Below are 18,542 nucleotides of genomic sequence, written 5' to 3'. Positions count from 1 at the left end.
ACCCTTACACACGCCCTCATTCTCGATACACCCACATTCTAACCTCACGGACAGATCTATATACACATTCACACTCTAACCACACGCACACGTACACACACCCACATCCTAAGCACACACAGCCTATACCTACACAAATACCCATGCACACGCAAACGCACCCACACACTTTACCTAGATATACACATCCACATATATACAAGATGAGGGACCCATTTTAGAAAGAGTTGCAATCAATTGCAACTACAAAAACAAACGCTGAATGAATTTCAACCAATCAGAACCGAGCATATTGAACTTGAGATTAAACGAAACTGTCTCCGAACTCGTCTACCATAGGACTACAACAAATTTAAATTCAATAAAATAATTTTATGATGTGTATTGTGTAGGTCCTTTGCCTCCAAGTTTGAGCCAGTCATGGTGTCAATTTATGTCTTCCAACTATTTCATTAAATTTATCACCTACCCCCGCCCCCAATAATGTTCTCCCGAGATTGTTAAAAAAAATTGTGTAACGTTTTAATTAGATTCACCAGGTTTTGATGAGAGAAAAGACGTCCCCTCGTTAGGAATTTCGATTATCGCGAGGGTGACGTCATTCAGTATTGCTAATCAGGTAACTCTTCCTGAGATAAGTAAAGAACAGGTATACAGGCATACAGCACCTTATCTTTAATGATTGACCATCTTCAATTTACCTTAACGACTCTATCAAGATTTATCAGGTATAAAAAGAACAGTATGTGCTTTCACTCATCAAAGTGATCAGATGATGGAAAGGAATTGGGTCGCGTGGCGGGTCACCATGTTGTCTCGTCCCGTCTTGGCTGCACCTGATGACAGAGACAAGCAAAGACAGACCTTGTTCTAATTCTTAAGTCCTTACCTTATTTCTCTGTAATCGACAAATGCATACACCGATAGTCATTACCATCACCTGATGCTCTCTTGAGGCCCGTTTTTCATTTACCATGGAGCTACTAACAACAGCTCAATGCATTTACCATTGCTGTATCTACCGTGGTAAACACTTAAGTTCACATCGGAACACCAAAATCCAGGTTTCCATATGCAGTTGAGCCGAGTTCCGTATTTCCGTGCCCGACCTACTCAATAATCAACATAGTCATTACAAAATCAGACTGGTCGATAAAGTCTCCATCTAGAACTCATTACCGCTCCCTACAAATCTAACAAATCATTCGTGGATATCTTAACGCGGGTTAAGAGATGAGCTGAAACATATCCATCTCTAACGCGAATTATTAAGAGATTGATATGTTTCACAGTCTTATCTACAATGCCGGATTTGCATCATCCCATTTAGTTCAAAAGAAACTTATGAATCCACTCCTGTTTGTTCGGATCTCCCATCGTGATATATAAGCCACACTCGTCATATTTGTGTTATGACGACGTTCCGCCCCCAGTCAATTCTATCGACCATCTTATTACAGAATGTCAGTTTTTCAATTGGTGTCTGTATAACATTTCATTTATTTTTTCCCCCAAGTGAACGTAGCAATCTCTTGCTTTTCCACCATCCGATTGATATGTTTGATGTGGCCAGGGAGGTGGTATAACTGAATAGCTCATGTGTGCTCAGAATAAGCCCAGATGTTCTATTCTCTCTTAATGTAACTCCATATACCATTGGCGACATTCAATCATATTTACATTCGTCCAGTCACGTATTAACCTACCGTAATCTTAGCTAGAGAATAACAGATTCGATGCGAGAAAACATTGTCTGTCGGACATTGCACGACATTGCATCTTCTTCCTGCCTATTATTACGATCAGAAGTCACCTTTTAGAATAAAACAGTAAAGTAGTGAAATAATTTGTTTTATTGCATGTTTATAAAATACAAATAAGCTACGACAAAACATGCATTTTCTCTCAAGAAACCATTATAAGCAGAAACTAAGTTTATAATGCAACTTAGCTAATGTTATAATAATCACATTTCCTAATCTACTTGATTCAGAACAGTTGAAAATGTATAGAAGATTTTAAGGAATGTATCTAGAAAGTAAAAATATAGAGAGTTCAGTATTCAATATTCGCTAAATGATACTTTTGGTCGAAATTTCCTTTGAGGAACTAAATATTGTGACTAGTGGATCTTGTCTTTAAGATTAGTGTCTGCTGAGGTTCTGTTGATACTAAGGTGAGACAGTGCATTATCCTAATGGAACGAGACAGATGTTGAGCGGTGCAGAGTGAGATGTTGTGTAGTCAACAGAGAGATAGTAGAGACGTCTTGGAAGAAACCATGCCAGATTGTGATAAAGGACTGGGATGGGACGAGCAAAGGAGTCACGAAGACCGCATTTTGATTTGATTACGCCCAACCTCTTTGCCAATATCACGCTCAAGTGCAAAGCACCAGGATGGACCCCACCCCGTCCCTACTCCAGTCCTTGTATTGGGAATGTGTCACGGAGCATCTTGCCAATGAGTTTTTTACCGACAAGTTTCCTCTGAGCCAATCAGGCGCAAGGATTTCCGTAGCTTAAAACAATTGTCAGTGGAAATCAAATGACTATTTCATGAAATGCTACCAGGGACGCCGGTATCCATGTAAACACCCATGGATTATGTTCGGTAGGATGAGTAGTATTGGGTAGATGATATCGGTTAACACAGTCTAATGAAAAAAAAATGAAATTGAAAATCATCTTGCAGGATAATCCGTCTTTATTCAGAAACACACATTTTCAGTTCGGATATCCCGGGTTTTTTTTCAAGTAAAACATTGTTTCTTCCTGTTTATTCTGTTGTTACTTAAATACTGAAATTATATTTTGCTACAGAACTTGTTCATATTTTCTTCACACAATCTGAAAGCGAATTATTCGAAGTTTACCTAATTTATTCCACTTCTTGGATTTCGGACGCGCTTACTAAGGTAGGCAAGAACTTAGTTTTAAATCTCGTGTTGTAAATCCAACTTTACTAGTTACACTAGTAGACATACTAGAAGAACTTTATTCTAATCAAGCTTCAAATGGATTTGCTCCCCGTCACGTTTGGTATTAATTTGCCTACAATGTTAAATTGGAATCTAACCTGTTCTTGAATGAAGGTAATAATAGACGCCACAGTTTGTAGCTTGATACTGGTGCCCAAGGGTGGGTGGAAAACATGAAAACCATTCGATCATTAGTAAGGCCAAACCCTAGCACATAGATGATGAATCTACGACCACGGGCTTACAGGGGGTCGACATCGAACTCCCCGCCAACGAGAAATGTATTGTCTTTGTTCTTGAGCCTCAGTCGCTTTTGGGCGTGAAGGGAGAGGGGGGACATTATACATTCATCAATATCATGTTCGAGATAGGGCGACGGCTGGGAGCGGGTGACTGGTTATGATAGTTGTGTCCTTGTGGCGTTGGAGATTGTTGTTTGGTGCAATGTTACTCGGTATTTTACACTCATGTTCATCATGTTCACCGTCTCTCTTGCCAATGAATCGATGTACCTAGGAATCAATGACTGCGTGATTGATTGTTTCTGCGATGACGGATTGGCAACGAGTAAGTGAAGTCAAATATTGAAAATAGTACAAACTTTCACCATCCTGCTTGTTTCCGCCCAAAAGTTTTTTTGGAAGTAAAACAAATAAAAGTTTGTTATCGATTGTGATTCATTATTTAATGAAATCTTTCAAGGTTTGGCCTTCAGTCCAATTTGATGGGGAAAATGATGGGGGAGGGGATTCGTCGCGGCAATTAGCCTGGGATAGTCGCGCAAATTATACTGATGTTTGAGAGTCCTCTAGTGATATTATCAGTACATTTTTACAATTCATCTTTTACAAAAGTATCTTCTACAAAAAAGGAGAAAAACAAAATCCGCACTAGTTTTGGTTGGGGACTGTGTCGTATGGGATCAGTCATGCATTCAAGGGAAATAGACAGTTTCCTCGGTTGGACACCTGGACACTACAGGTCGATACCTCAATAGTTCTAAGTCCAAACAGCTGGATGGAATAAAACCTGTCTTCATTCTTGTACAAAACTCTCAAAGCCTAAAAGAGGTGCACAGTTATCGAAGAAACTTCTAGTCGCATGTGGATTCAAACTACATATCTGTAGGTGTATCTGTGGGGTTATAGTCAATGCCCTAGTGTTGGTTTTCCTTGGATATCGATTTGACTATACCTTGTCTCCTCATTGTCGGCTTAGGACTGTGTTTCTTGATGTCGTTTCGTCAGAGGTTGTCTTTCCTTGCCTCTGGTTGCCAGTGGGTCTAGGTAGCATTGGGTACACAAGAGATTATTGGTGTATCGAATACGTCTTGGTTTTCAGATACGGAAGGTTTTTCTTTTTGTTACTGATATTGTTGTTTGCGACTGGAAGGACCTCGCCTCGTCCGACAAACCTTTTGAACCCCTCACGTATGTGATGGAAGGGTGTGATCTTATCCCGTCAGGGTTCTTTTTTTATTTGCATTTGTCTCCCCCCCCCCGGATCTATCGTGTTCCTCCCTCTTCCCTTGTGTGTTCATCCGTTCATGTGCTGATTTTTTGTTCATTGAGTTTGTGGTGTTTCTTTTTTCATTACAGGTCTGGAGACAGTTTTACATGATCAACATGAATTAACAAACAAATAGGAACACTAATTTCAACGAAAATAGTTTCTCGTTTGAAACATACTTGTATATTCATATAACATGACAAGTACTAATAAGGATTTTGTTTGTGTTTTGGTGAGGTACATTACCTCTGAGACTGTGTCTTTCAGTATTAGCTGTCAGGGAAGGCGCCCGGTCTCCTGCTTGCCTGTACATGGAGACTACTCATGCACTCCAGGGCACATCGTATACTGTGTTTCATGACCAACTAAACCAAACCGAACCATTTCCCCCTCTTTTTGTCCAATCTGGAACTCGCCCCTCCCGTCTTTTCTTGCATCTGGTGTGCTTGATCGTGGTTTGTTCTCCACGAAACCTCGAGGGATAGTTAAATGAACGAGAAAAAATTCACATCTATACTTCTATCCACGTCTTCAAAGCAGAGGTGATCGTCCTGAGCTCAAGTTCAAGGGAGAGATTGATTTTTTTCTTTCTACATATTTTTTTTTTGTCTGGTCCGGTCGTGGACTACAGTGCCGCCCGATGTCCACTCCTAGAGACGAAAGCAATTAAAATCCCTCGAATCGTCTATGTCATTGACATTCATCCCTGGGGCTAAAAGCTTTCTAGAATTTCTTCACAATTGCTCGGAAAACATCGCCTATTACAATGCACATCATGAAGGACTAAAACGTGTCGGTCAGCTTGGCGTGGTACACCAATAGGGCGCTAGTGAGCGCCTATAATCGGCCATGCTGTCTACCCAAAGATTTTGAATGTGGTCAGTCAACTCTACGTGGTAATTAACGACCGAGTTTGTGTTTTTATCCTGAGATATATTTCGATTACTTTGTGTAAATAAACGACGCAAAAGACATCTTTAAAGCATCAATATAAAGATTGTGTCTAATGGTTCGTGAATTGTAGGTTATTGTTAAATAGAACGCAAATTGTGACTGCATGGTTGAGAACATTATTTTGAGAAGCATGATGGCGGTATATTCTAATACAGCTGATCGACCATGTCAAACAGATGTTCGTCTAGCTATCAGCTATATGTAAGATCTGTTTGATTGCTCATATTGGTGTTGGCGAAGAACGGTTTTTGTTCAGCTTAAGACATGTAAGAGGGATATATATATCTATAGGAAGAAGAGAATTCTAATCAATTGTTATTCATTATTCATCCAGTCATTTCAAAAACCTTATTTAAAGTAAACCTTGTTATTATTCGTATCCACACTCATTGAAATCAGCATTCTTTAAAAACTAACGACACAGTCGCAAGTCTCTGCCGCCTTAAATGTTCTGTCAAGTGGACGAAAACTGCAAGACTGAAGTGACTGTTGTGTAATGATTGCTTTAATTGGCAACCTTTTCCACTCAGCATGCTCGCATTGCGTTATGATCTGTCATAGTGACTCCATGCAGAGATTTTCAAGCCGGGTGCACACTCCCAGTGATAAACAAGAATGGGCGAGTAAGTGTGACCGTTAAGGACAATATCACCATATTGTTTGAAAAATGTATGTTTGCAGCATTATTAACAGTCAATAAGATCGTGAAGATTGCGGAAGATTGTCTAGAGATTTGGGTTTGGGGAAAAAGATTCTTTGATATGATTGTAAAAAGACTGTAAAGCATTTTGTCCATATCATCTGCCATTTTATTCAACAATGAATTTGACACAGGGAAACATGTCATAAGCAAGTGAATGTCGTAATCCATTGAAATAACTACATTTTATTGGCTTGGAGAATATTTGTCAACGATAATCAGTGACAAGACCGGTTCATGAAACTCACGCCAGATCTTAGCTGATATCTTGAGTAGATGTGAAAAGGTTTATACGTAGACGAAACCGGGTAGAATATACAGTAATACGATATTCGTGCCATTATGTTTCAGACCAGAATAAGAATAATGTTTTATCTAGATTGCATAATAGAACTTGTTAACATTCAGAACCATGCAATTAAATGCTGACTTCGTATAAAACTTGATGTAAGTAATAATTTATGCATGATTATATTTTCTTAGGGTAACAAGCCTACTTGCCTGTAAGATGAGTTCATTGTTTTTTTTTCACATGTTAATGTATTCCTTGAATACATGAATCGCCCAGTCTGTGCTAGTGAGAAATAATATCTCTTCATGTGCATAACAGTTTAAATGTTTGAAGCACCCTTGATCTGCCCGACGTAAATTGCCGGAGGAAAATGATAAATGATGTCGATTCGGGCGAGACAAGGCTAGCTGTTCCAGATTTTGATGTATGAATGAAATTCGTGTACATGGAGCATTTGGTAATGGCTACCCAACGCATTCCCGACCCCCAAACAAGAGGTCGCTCATGCAAAGCTTTGTCAAAGAGTCGCCAAAGTAGAATAGGGGAGAGAAAAGAGGTGAACTTTGTCAGAGATTGATTTTATTTGGATCTTGGCTATTGACCGTGCAGTACAGTCTACGGTTTCCCCCATTTACCCATTCCTAATCCAAGGAGTCGAATATCGGACTGTCGGGTATTAAAGATATGGTGCTCAAGACATTCCAGGTCGCATTCTCGGCATTCGCCATCAGATTTTCCTACTTCTCTTGTTTCTTCCTTTAATAATCACGCTCTTTCATTATTTTGGTCCCTCGAATATCTTCTACCTCACAGTAACAAAGGTCTAAACTGATAAACACGCACTGGTCATCCATAATTTACAAAGAGCTGTCCGTTCTTTTCCGAGATAAATAGTAAATATCTTATACTTTGTCATGATTTAGTCATATATCAGCATTTTTATGCAATACAGTTTTTATGAATTACCCAATCCTAATGATATGAAAGTGTTCAGACTTTCCACATTAAAGTCTTTTTTATGCATTTGTGTATTTGTTATATATTTGTTATGAAATCATATTGGTCTTCAATATATTACTTAGACAAAGAATAAATCTTCTACTGGTCTCGAAAATTCGAATATTGCCCAAAGTAAGAGTTAGTCATAGAATAGCCCCTGACTATTTGTAAGAATTATTGTTCTTGAATACACTTAACGTTGTTCCGTGTCATTGAACTCCAATACAAAGAACGGCAGACGAGGCATATTTTAGGGATAAGACAACACTTTACTTTTGTTTTTCTATCACGATTATGAATATTTAGATAATTACTCTGTGTTCCAGTCGAGAAGCACACCTGCATAGGTTATTGGTCAGCCGAATTCTGGGAAAAAAATTATGGAAATGCGAGATTCAAATTATCATGCTAATATAAGATATTTCTATTTCTCCATCTCTATAGCCAATCCTGAAATTAATTGTCGCCTTTTGGGCTACGAGATATGATGAATGGCTTCAACTTTCTTGATTGACTGGGGGCTAATCCCCGTGATATATGAGACGTTCAAAATGGTCACTTACATATCTGAGATCATAAATAGCCTGCGGACATCGGACCAACGCTACAGTCTCCATCGCCGGTTATATTTCTTTCAACCTTTTGTTACTTCGCCTTTGCACTAGTCTTGTACTGCGTTTTGTTCGAACTGCTATCTGGCAGTATTCTTTTTCCTTTCTTCCTGAAAATTGATACTCTGTAGATAAAATTAGATATGGGAGACAAAAAAAATGTAGTTCATGACCATGATGACTTGTCTGTGACTTGCTACATGTATATTTCAAAACGTTGCAAAATTTAATGTAACAAATCTCTATCTCAAGTGGCTAATGTGCCTACATTCATGACCCATTCTAGGTATATATATGTATTTAGACTATTTACACATTTACTGAGAAGTTTAGAATCAGATGGGAGAAATCTGTCTTGCATCTGATCAATCAGCAACTCTCCATTTCTCGTTCTGCAATCTTGGGGACAAAGTATAAGGTTCTGTTATTTCCCTTGAGTGACTGCCAGTTCACCACCGGGAGTGACCCTTCTTGATCTACCGAGGCGTCCGGTCCACATTCCAGACGGACACCGATTGATATGGGGGTCGATGGCACGTGCCGTAAGCTTTGATTCCATTCCATTCCACTTTGGGGGGTATCCCAGTTTTAACTTTGGCCTTAGGAATCGACAATTTTTAGCGCGAAAGATGACAAATAGAAAATAAAAACAAATCAAAATAAAAGATGACAAATAGAAAGTAAAAAAACACAAAATAAAACAACCCATGAATTTGCATCGGTGACAATGGGGACGTAGAAGGGGGGGGGGGTCCGTTGCAAAATTTAGAATTGTGGTGGAAGACAATAATGTATAGTCCAGTTTACTTTGGTAATGTCAATATTGTTCTTAAAAGAAGACCGGATTTCAAATCATTGTCATTGAAAGTTGACAGGTACTTTTGATGCCGGTTGAGTGATCTCCACTTTATCAGTTTCATATAACAATCTATTTGTTATGTATCTATTCACCAATTTATTTGTGATAATGCCACTTAATTCAAATTCTGTTAAAAATGATCATTTCTTGTCAATAAAAAGCCTCTCAAGCACTTAAGGATAAAACAGATTTCTCTCGCGTAAATATAATGAATCTGTTCATATTACACCTGTAGACATTTAAAAAATGAAAATAAAAGTACTCCTCTCCTATAAGTTATGTTTTCAAATTTGAGTAGATTCTAGTTGTTTTTAGAGTGAAGTGCTGAAGAACATGAATAATGTATTCTCGAATTAGTCTGATAAGAAATATTGGGTGCTCTTAAAACCGCTATTTAATGCAGAAAATCCACTTATTCATTATTGGTGGTTTTCGTCACCCAGAAGTCGATGATGCAGTTCGACTTGGCTGGGATATGGGGCGAACTCTAAATTCTTCCGGCCGAGTCTTGGAGACGTCACGTACCGTACGTTGACTTTATAGAGAACATTATTTCGATGTAGTGTGGCGGAAACAAAAGATACGAGCTATGGGGAGCTATGGAGAAGGATAAATCACCACTCACCGTTACTTCAAATTGTTGAAGAATTTTATTCTAATCAGTCAAACTTAACCTGCTTGGAGGGGAATCCTTTACTTACTGCGGCAGCCCCCGGGACACAGTGGTAGCCCGAACATGAACGGAGGCGTCCCGGGGCTATCCACGTGAGAGTACCGTACCGTACCTCGCTTGAACTTCAACTGTAGACTAGGAACAACGGTTTACTGCAGACAGCAGTCGACACGAGTAGACTAAATGGCGGGGTAAACAGACTTGTGTCGGTCCAAAACTGAAAAGAATTTATAGATTAGACTAGGTCTAACTACTTTAGTGATGTTGGATCTCAGTAAGAATCTAATATCCTACCCCTTTCATAAACCCAATTATGCGGCTAATAGCAGCATAATTTGGTCGTAAAATTGGAGGAGGACAAGAGTTATCCGCATTACTCATAGTCTGATGCTGCTATTATCCGCATAATAGCAGCATCGGGACAAGATTTTGAGTTTATGAACGCATTTCCAAATAATGCAGATAATTGCCATGGTGCGGTCACAAGGTCACCCTTTTCCAACACAACCGCATCGGAGGGGGCGTGTCCAGTTGTCATGACGATTATCCGCCTTTTTCAGGATGGGCGCTCATAAAAATAATGCGGCTTATTTTCGGAGTTTGTGAACGCAATTTTTATTGAATTATTCACATTACTCTTAGGCGGCTAATTGGAGCATAGGTTTATGAAAAGGGTATTATTCAATTTCTTGTCAATGACAATGTCAGTGGACAATCTCAATGACAATGTGAATATTATTATCTGATTTTTTGATAAGATTCTAACTAAGTTAGGATTAACATAACATTGGAGCTAGCGTTAGGCCTATATACATGTAGACCTAGACCTTGGCCTATTTAAAAGACTAATTTAGAAAATACTAGAGTGTAGATTAGAGGTAATTTCTAACTGTTACTAGATCTAGACTTCTATACGTATTTGTTAATGCATGGGTGCCTTATTTTGATTTTTTATTTAGATCTAACATACTTAGATGTGGAATAGATGATTGATCTAAACAGTGATAGGTCTGAATTTAACGTTAGATCTAGTTTAGTTGAGATGATTTCATTTCCAATTTGCTCTCTGGGACTTCAGACTTTTACTTGGACTAGGTGGCGATCTAGTGATATATTTTTTTTTTCAGTTAAATAATTTTTTTTCTAATAATCCAGACCAAGTCAGTGGTGTTAGAAATGTGCATGTAGCCAAACTGGAAAGAGGACAAAATAATGAAATGTTGAACAGGCAAAATGGCAATTAGGCAAGACCCTATGGTTAGTATAGAAGACGTATAGCCCTTGAACACCACCATGAAGTATTCAGGCTGCCGCAGTAAATAGAATGAATTGTAGACGAACTTCGATTTGACCATGCAGACCGAGAACAAACGAAACGAGGACAAAGTGGATGCAGACCAATCAGCAATTTACTGGATTTGCAGCTGTGCGGATATGTGGTAAATGCAAGAATTTGGTACCTTTTTTTGTATAACACTGTAGGCCTACAGGGAAGTTGTATCATCTGCATTGAACTATTTTTTATTCATTTTTTGTGGAGGGGGGGGAATTAATTTTGTTTTATTTTCATTTTGCTTTGCTACCAATGTCGCTGTCTTGATATAAGACTGAAATCAGTCATTTGTATTCAAAGTGATTTGTAGCGAGTTGAACTGAGAAATCTATTGTGCCTTGATTTTTAGCTTCAGACAGTGTAACTAGAAAGAGGCCTCTACCATAATGTTATTCTGTATGTAGTTCTCGTATGATCATTTCCACCTGATTCTCTTCAGAATTCAGAAAATGAGTGCACTTTCATCATCATTTTTATGATTTTCTTCAGCAAGTAATTTGAGAGAGATTTGTCATTGGTCTTCTATTTATCAAGATTCCCATCAGACATCTCTATTTAAGACTTGGAACTACTATGCAACAATTGACCTGTGAAGTTTAATATGGATTGGTCATTTGGATATTTGGTTGAAAAGTATGTCTCTGATTTAGCTGCACATTTTCCGTTCGATATTCCATCCTTTCGGGAAAGGAGTGTTGCCACACATTCTGGATGGCAGCAGGGGCCCTAGACTAGTATACATGTGTTATTTGATTTTCAATTTTGCCCCAGTCTAAACACTAGATGAAGGACTTCTCATTTTACTTGGGTTAACTACTTGTACATAATATTGACAGTAGTGATTAGACTTCTTTGGTTTGACCCAAGGAGCATTTTTGGAACTATTAACCCTCATTTTAGTATTTGTCAAAATCTATCATGACCCTTACAAGCTTACAAAGTAAAGTACAGCAAGCATGCATCTGTAGCAAAAAAATAGGGTGAATTGTGAATCTGTGATGGATTTAAATGAAAATGCTTGGAACCCTTTCTTTACAATCGGAAAACAGCTAGATTAGCAAACATGTAGACTAAATTTCTATTGTTGCGGTGGCTGGTTGATCTAGAAGTCCAAAGTAGATCTATGGTAAATGTAAGCTTATTATTCAAGATGATCACTCCCTCCCAGTGTATCAAGATCTGAGGAGATTACCTCTTCCTGGGGTTTTGAGGGTTTGCCCCTCGATGTTCCATGTTATTGCGCAAACTTCTTTTGCAGAGAATGGATCATGCAGGAAGCTCTTATCGGCAATCAAGAAAGAACTGTTCCATTGAAATAATCCTGAATGTGATTCACCAGAATGCTTGAAAAGGTATTTTGAAAGTTTATTAAAAGCTTTTGTTGTATAAGAAAGGTAGCAGTCAGGATGTTTTGGGTGGATGTTCATTAACCCAGCATGTGTCCTGGTTTATATCAAATTGTATTCTACACTAACTTTCTCTTTTATAGACTTTGGTTTTCAATATTGCTCCTATTCTGTGCCATTTCCTGAATGTTTTGCAACTTTTTACGGTCTACTTTCTTTCCTTCATTGTATTTGAGGCAAACTCTCAACCTATCACAAAAGTCCCACACAATTGTGAATTCCTGTGGGTAAAATGATACGGAGACAGGTCGAGTAGGTGAAGTAGGGGTGAAAGAAACATTGTTCGGGTGCATTGTATGGAGCAATGACATGTCCATTGTGAGTTGGAAAGCTCCTCTTGTTGACTTGGAAGTAATTTATTTTTGACCAAATACAGTTCACACCTTGCTTTCTAAGGCCGTGTTTATGCTTCCACTTTTGAGGCCAGAATCAGCGTTTCCAAACGTGATTAGTCCAAAACACGGTTGCGTCCATGCTTACTTTCATTTAAACGCTGTTTCAAAATGCCGATCGTAAACTCACAAAAAGGTGCATTTGTAAACGTCGTTTGACCAGAATCAGGCTTTCTGGGGAAGTATAAACAGAACCACGATCGTAAACGTGTTTAAATGACGTCATTTGGTACATGCTTCCGGTGAGATGAAAATCCGCGGGCAAATACAGTCGCATTGCCCCATGTTATCTCCACGTAATAACAACTCTCGGAAAAAAAATCTTTCGAAAAAAGGAGCGTCCTATTTGACCTCACTTTCCTGCGAAGCCAGCTGGAGATCGTGATTTCTCCTCGAAAAGTTAAGTATAAACAGCACTCCCAGAACCTCGTTTATGATCGGCGTTTTGAATTCTGTCCTCGCAATGGAAGCATAAACACACACTAAGTGTCTCTTGTGAGTAAATTGCACAAGGAATAATCACAGAAAAATGTTATTCTGTTCACAATTTCCCCTCACAGATTAGAGAACATACATGGAAGTAAGTTGGGAAATGCAGATAGATGGACATATGGGAGAATGAATTCTTTGAGTGTTTGCTCTAAAACATCAAAACTTTATTCTAAAGCTGACAAAGGATGTTTACAGCCAGAATGTAAAGGCTATTTCAAGCCTGCCTAGTTTCTTTTGTATAATGACAGGGATAATGCCACAGTCTAGGGTGGTAAATCTCTCCAAATCCCTGTATGCATTGTTAGTTTGCCCCTCTATCATTTGTTTGCCATCTCTGGAAAGGAAATTACTTTCTGGGTTTCATGAAAGAAACTTGTAAAAATGTTATTCAAAGCTTGTTTATTGAATTTACAAGAATTCAAAAAGCTTTCAGTCAAACATGCAAAAAGATGTAAGAATAAGCCTTTGTGTTTGCTATGATTTTAAAGTATAGGGCCTATATATAGGCCTGTGAGTAGGCCTACATATCACAAAGTGATTTACCTGCAATAAATTTATGAACCATTGAGATCCTTAAGGAAGCACCAAATACTACCTCTTTGAGCCAAAAAAAAGTGCTTATATTCCTAACTTGACGGTCATGCCCAAATTATGATCGTAGCTACCTATTTTAGGAAGGTTTTACATCGTAAAATCCATCTAAAACTTGGATATGAGATATTTCTATCCTCTGTTTAATTTCGGCCAACCATTAGTCTGTTAACTGTACCTGTTGGAAAACCACTATGCTTATTTTGATAGAAATAAGGCAGGAAAATACATTAGTCTTTTGAGAGTAAAATTGATTGAAATGTAAGGAGAAGACCTACTGGGAAATCATGAAGTAACTTATAATGAAACATTAGCACATAATGGAATGACATTCCATGAGAGAGGGTGAGGGGAGCTCAGGCCGGAGGGGAGGGGAGGGGAAGGGGATCACACTTGGACAAGTTTGTGATCTCTGTACTGGGAAAAAGATTCACCAATAGGTAGAAAATCATTTTGAAAAATGGATCAATATTTTGTATATATACCTTCATTGATGTAAGATGCAGGCCTAGATGAATACCAAAGGCATAAGCTCTGAATGTTTATGAATTACCATTGTAAATATTTACGTTTAACATACTTTCACTCTGGATGGGTGATTGCAGAGGAAATGTTTGAGCACAAATATTGTATTGATTCATGAAGGAGAAAGGAAAACATTAAGTAAACACTCCACCTAGTGGTGGTGCATGTCAAGAGCAATAGGGTTGCCTTATTTAACCTGTATGTGGGTTGAAATCCAATTAGATTGAGAGCACTCAATGTTGCCCAAGGTAATGTAAATATGTATCAGGGTTTCATGAAAGAAATACCACTATGGTCCAACTATCCTGAGTTGGAGGACAGAAGCCTATCAGGAAGAAAATAGAAAGTTAGTATGTGTAAACGTGAGAGGGGGGGGGGGGGGGAGAAAGAGACTGAGAATGAGAGGACAAATTAATGGAAAAAGTGGACATAAAAATACTTCGCTTTTTTAATCAAGAATGTGAAATGATAGAATGTAAATCATTAAAATATGTTTTGTGCTATTTTGTTTTACGTGTATTAGAGATCAAAGAAGGTAGTATCCATCTAATGACCGATCTTGCAATAAAAAGTGAGATATCACTTGATATTAGAATGTCTTTTAATGAGTCAATTTGCCCGAAACCTGAAATGGGATCATTTTGATACACAAGGGGACAGGACTGTCAAATGAGAAAGTCTGAACTCCCCGGTGCCAAAACTCAATTATCCGTTTGCAGCCTTGTATAGTGACAGGAGGTTACATGTGAACAAATAGAGACACAGATACAGTTACAACCCCAGTGCAAATACATGCTAGCAGATAATAGCTGGGAGTCAACAATACCAGACTTATGTTACCAAGTTTTCTTTTGACAAACTGATGAGAATTTGAAGGTTATGAATGCAAGACTGGGGCAAATTGGAAGGGGCGAAGATGCATATGTACATACATTCAAGGACTATTTTAGCCGAATATATGGAGGAACTATGTCCATGCTTTCCAGGTAATTGGATGTATTGTGATGAAAATGTGCTATGAGATAAATTGAATTATATCTGAGTCATAATGATTGGTATCATTTACCTTCATGTAGTACCTCACTCACTTGCCCCCTACATTTACACTCCACACCTCACATATGTAGCCTACACAATTGTACATGTAGACCTATGGTACTTGTAAAAGCTATATTTCTGACCTTGTCCAAGCAAGACGGTTTAGATGAAGACTATTGGATGATTTATGACGTGGAAAAGTGATTTAAAATAAAGTTTTTGTATAGGCCTATATGTATGGAGCATATTAAAGCAGTTTGGAGAAATTAATGCCAGAGGTTAATACCAGAGTTGTCAGGCACTCCTGTTATTTAAACAAAAATCATATATTCTTTCTAGTGTAGACAGACTAAGTTGAAGTACTTAGTGATGATTTATTCAGTATTGGTTGTGAGTGGAATTCTGGAATGACACTTGGGCCAAACCTGACGTACTGTTGAGATATTAATGACAATTATGTAGCAATTAGCATCAAGGGCAAAGGCATCTTTAACCTCAGCATGCATTTCAACACCAAGTAACATTTGCAACTTTGGTAACATTAAAAGAAGGGCAGATCTACAGCACCAGGACTTCTGTGCATGCAACAAGTATGTAAGACCAACCATGGATGGACGACAGAGACCTCATGGCCCAACATAACTCACTCTCCACACTGTCCGTGCATTCATGCTCTGTTGGTGCTGCAATCATGCCTCTTGTCCTTTCAAGATTGTGGGGCTGGATAGTTTGATTTCCAATAGCTATACATCTTGCTTAGAATGTTCAAACATCGAGATATTGGTGAACTTCTTGGTACCATATTGAGTACAGCCCTGTAGTGTGATTTATTACTGCCACGAGTCATGAATGCAAATGTCCATGTTGGTTACAGTGATCACAGTGTCTCCATTAATAGTTTCAATTCAGTTTACTTTGATAAATGCTCTTTTTTTGTAATTACACATTGTTCCTTTTCTTGGTTTTATGGTATTTGCAGATTGAAGATGTATCTGAGATCCTTCTTCAAGAACCGCACATCTTCAGAGAACCACTGTTAAAAAGGAATACATGGGACTACCAATTTTGGATTACATCTGGATTGAGAGTGCACTTTCACAGAGGGAGTCCACTGCATAGATGAACAGAGATGAACTCCAACACCAATGCTAGAATGATCAACGGTGCTGGTCCTTCCACCAGTGAACCTGGCCCCACCCCTCCCCCTTTACCTCCCGGTGGACCCCCTAGCCTGATGGCAACAGGGGCATCTTTGCCCCCATCATCAGTGGGCGGTGCCCCTGGTGGGGTAATGGGTGGTGGTGGCGGTGGGCCTGGAGTTACCAGGACGGGACAGTCCAGTGGATTTGGGGTGTGGTGCGAGAGGTGTAACAGTCGGCTGGTGGAGCTGAAGAAGCAGGCCGTGAGATTGATGGTCATGCATCCAAACCTCATGAAATTGGCAATGAAGGTAAGACATAATTCCTATAAAATCTCTTCACTCAGTTGCAAAGATCTTGAGTACATTTGTGGTACTATGCCAGGTGATACATCAACTAACATATTGTAAATTCTTTAACAAAGGGACTTCAATGAAACAACAAAAGGAACAATCTGCTCCCATTTATTTTCATCTTCTTTAGATGTAGAACTATTAGGCCTATGTACATGTACACATCCCTCCATAATGTGAACTTCATTCTCATTGCTAATATTTTTTCTATATTAGAATAGATTTATTTTTCAAAGGTACATGTATGAAGAATGAAGAGTGAAGAGATCTTGATTTTTATATCCAATGCAAGTGCATCAAATCCCTACTCTCTCAGCTTTAAACCGAATAGTGCTTTTTTATTTGTAGGCCTGTGTTTGTGTGAGACGTATTTTATGTACGATTGTGGAAGAAGTAATTGCATTTGGTTTTATTTTTTTTGTTTGGAACGTATGTTTTTCTACACGCTATGGGGGGGGGGGTTAAATTCTTTGAGATGTGTGCTTAAATTAATAAAGGTTGTTTGGATATGATATAAGTTACTTATATTTCTGATATGAACAATTGAACATGCTTGTTGTAGGGTCATGTAAAGTTCCTAATAGTTGCCATCTCTCTTCCGGAAGCACATACCAAAGCAATAGATCGAGCCAACATTACCTGTGATGATATCCAGTAGCCTTTCCTACATGCCATTAAAGATAATACATATCTATTTAAGCTTCTTCATTGTGGGCCTAATGTGTGTTCCTTAGATACGAATGGTAGATAATGACATGCAGACCCAAAGGAAGGGAGTGAAGCCTGTATTGATTCAGGTGTTGTGGTCGCTATCAATGATGGTCTCAGAATGTCTTTGCTTGGATTAACTCACCTATAGTTAAGCCACAGTCGCATCGACGGAACCGACTCCAGACCGTCCGATGGTATGTCATTGGAAAACAACACGATAGCTTTGATCGGTCTGGGGTCGGTTTCGCCGTTGTGACTGCAGTCATTGCAGATTCTGCTTTTTGAAATCGAGTTTATTATGCCAGCAACATGCATATGAGGTATATGTCATGGACCGCTCCTTGGTGAGACCATCTAGAGAAACCATGATGATATCCATTGTATTAACCCATTGGCGACTGAATGATGTTGCTATAAGTATGTTTTCCATTGACACTAGCCAGCATGTCAGCGAGCTCGGCCTCCAACGTGTTAACCAGCAGAATCAGTGCACGTGTGGAAGGATATTTTTCTTTTGCATACGTAGTGTATACATCACCATTCCCAAATTGATGAAGCATTGATCGTCATGTGGGATGATGGATGCCCCCATGATGATGGATGAGGACTGATAATCTGTATTCAAATGGCTCTTGATATTGTTAAGCACAGGGCTAGTAATGTTGATACCTTCATTCATGTGTAGCTCTATTTTTATATTGAATATAAACTGTAGAGAGATATATCCATCCAGTCACAATTTTTCCACTTTAAACTGCACTGCCTCCTTCAATTCTAAAGATTCTGGCAAGTGCAATACACATTTAAAGGACAAGTCCACCCCAACAGAAACTTGATTTGAATAAAAAGAGAAAATTTTAACAAGCATTAACACTTAAAATTTCATCAAAATCGGATGTAAAATAAGAGAGTTATGACATTTTAAAGTTTCGATTCATATCACAAAACAGTTATATGCACATCTCGGTCTGTATGCAAATGAGGG

At 38.6% G+C, this 18,542-nt stretch overlaps 1 long non-coding RNA gene across 1 annotated transcript; it reads left to right on the top strand.

Moving 5' to 3' along the window:
* The first annotated feature begins 9,417 nt into the window (after positions 1–9,417).
* On the top strand, positions 9,418–16,984 carry LOC121417947. The gene is made up of 3 exons (XR_005970403.1): positions 9,418–9,768; positions 10,937–11,016; positions 16,334–16,984. It is a non-coding gene; the product is annotated as an uncharacterized LOC121417947 (long non-coding RNA).
* Positions 16,985–18,542: the final 1,558 nt, after the last annotated feature.

This window comes from Lytechinus variegatus, chromosome 7 (assembly GCF_018143015.1).
Source record: "Lytechinus variegatus isolate NC3 chromosome 7, Lvar_3.0, whole genome shotgun sequence".
Classification (NCBI taxonomy): Eukaryota; Metazoa; Echinodermata; class Echinoidea; order Temnopleuroida; family Toxopneustidae; genus Lytechinus; species Lytechinus variegatus.
This window is presented reverse-complemented; position numbering and strand designations above follow the sequence as displayed.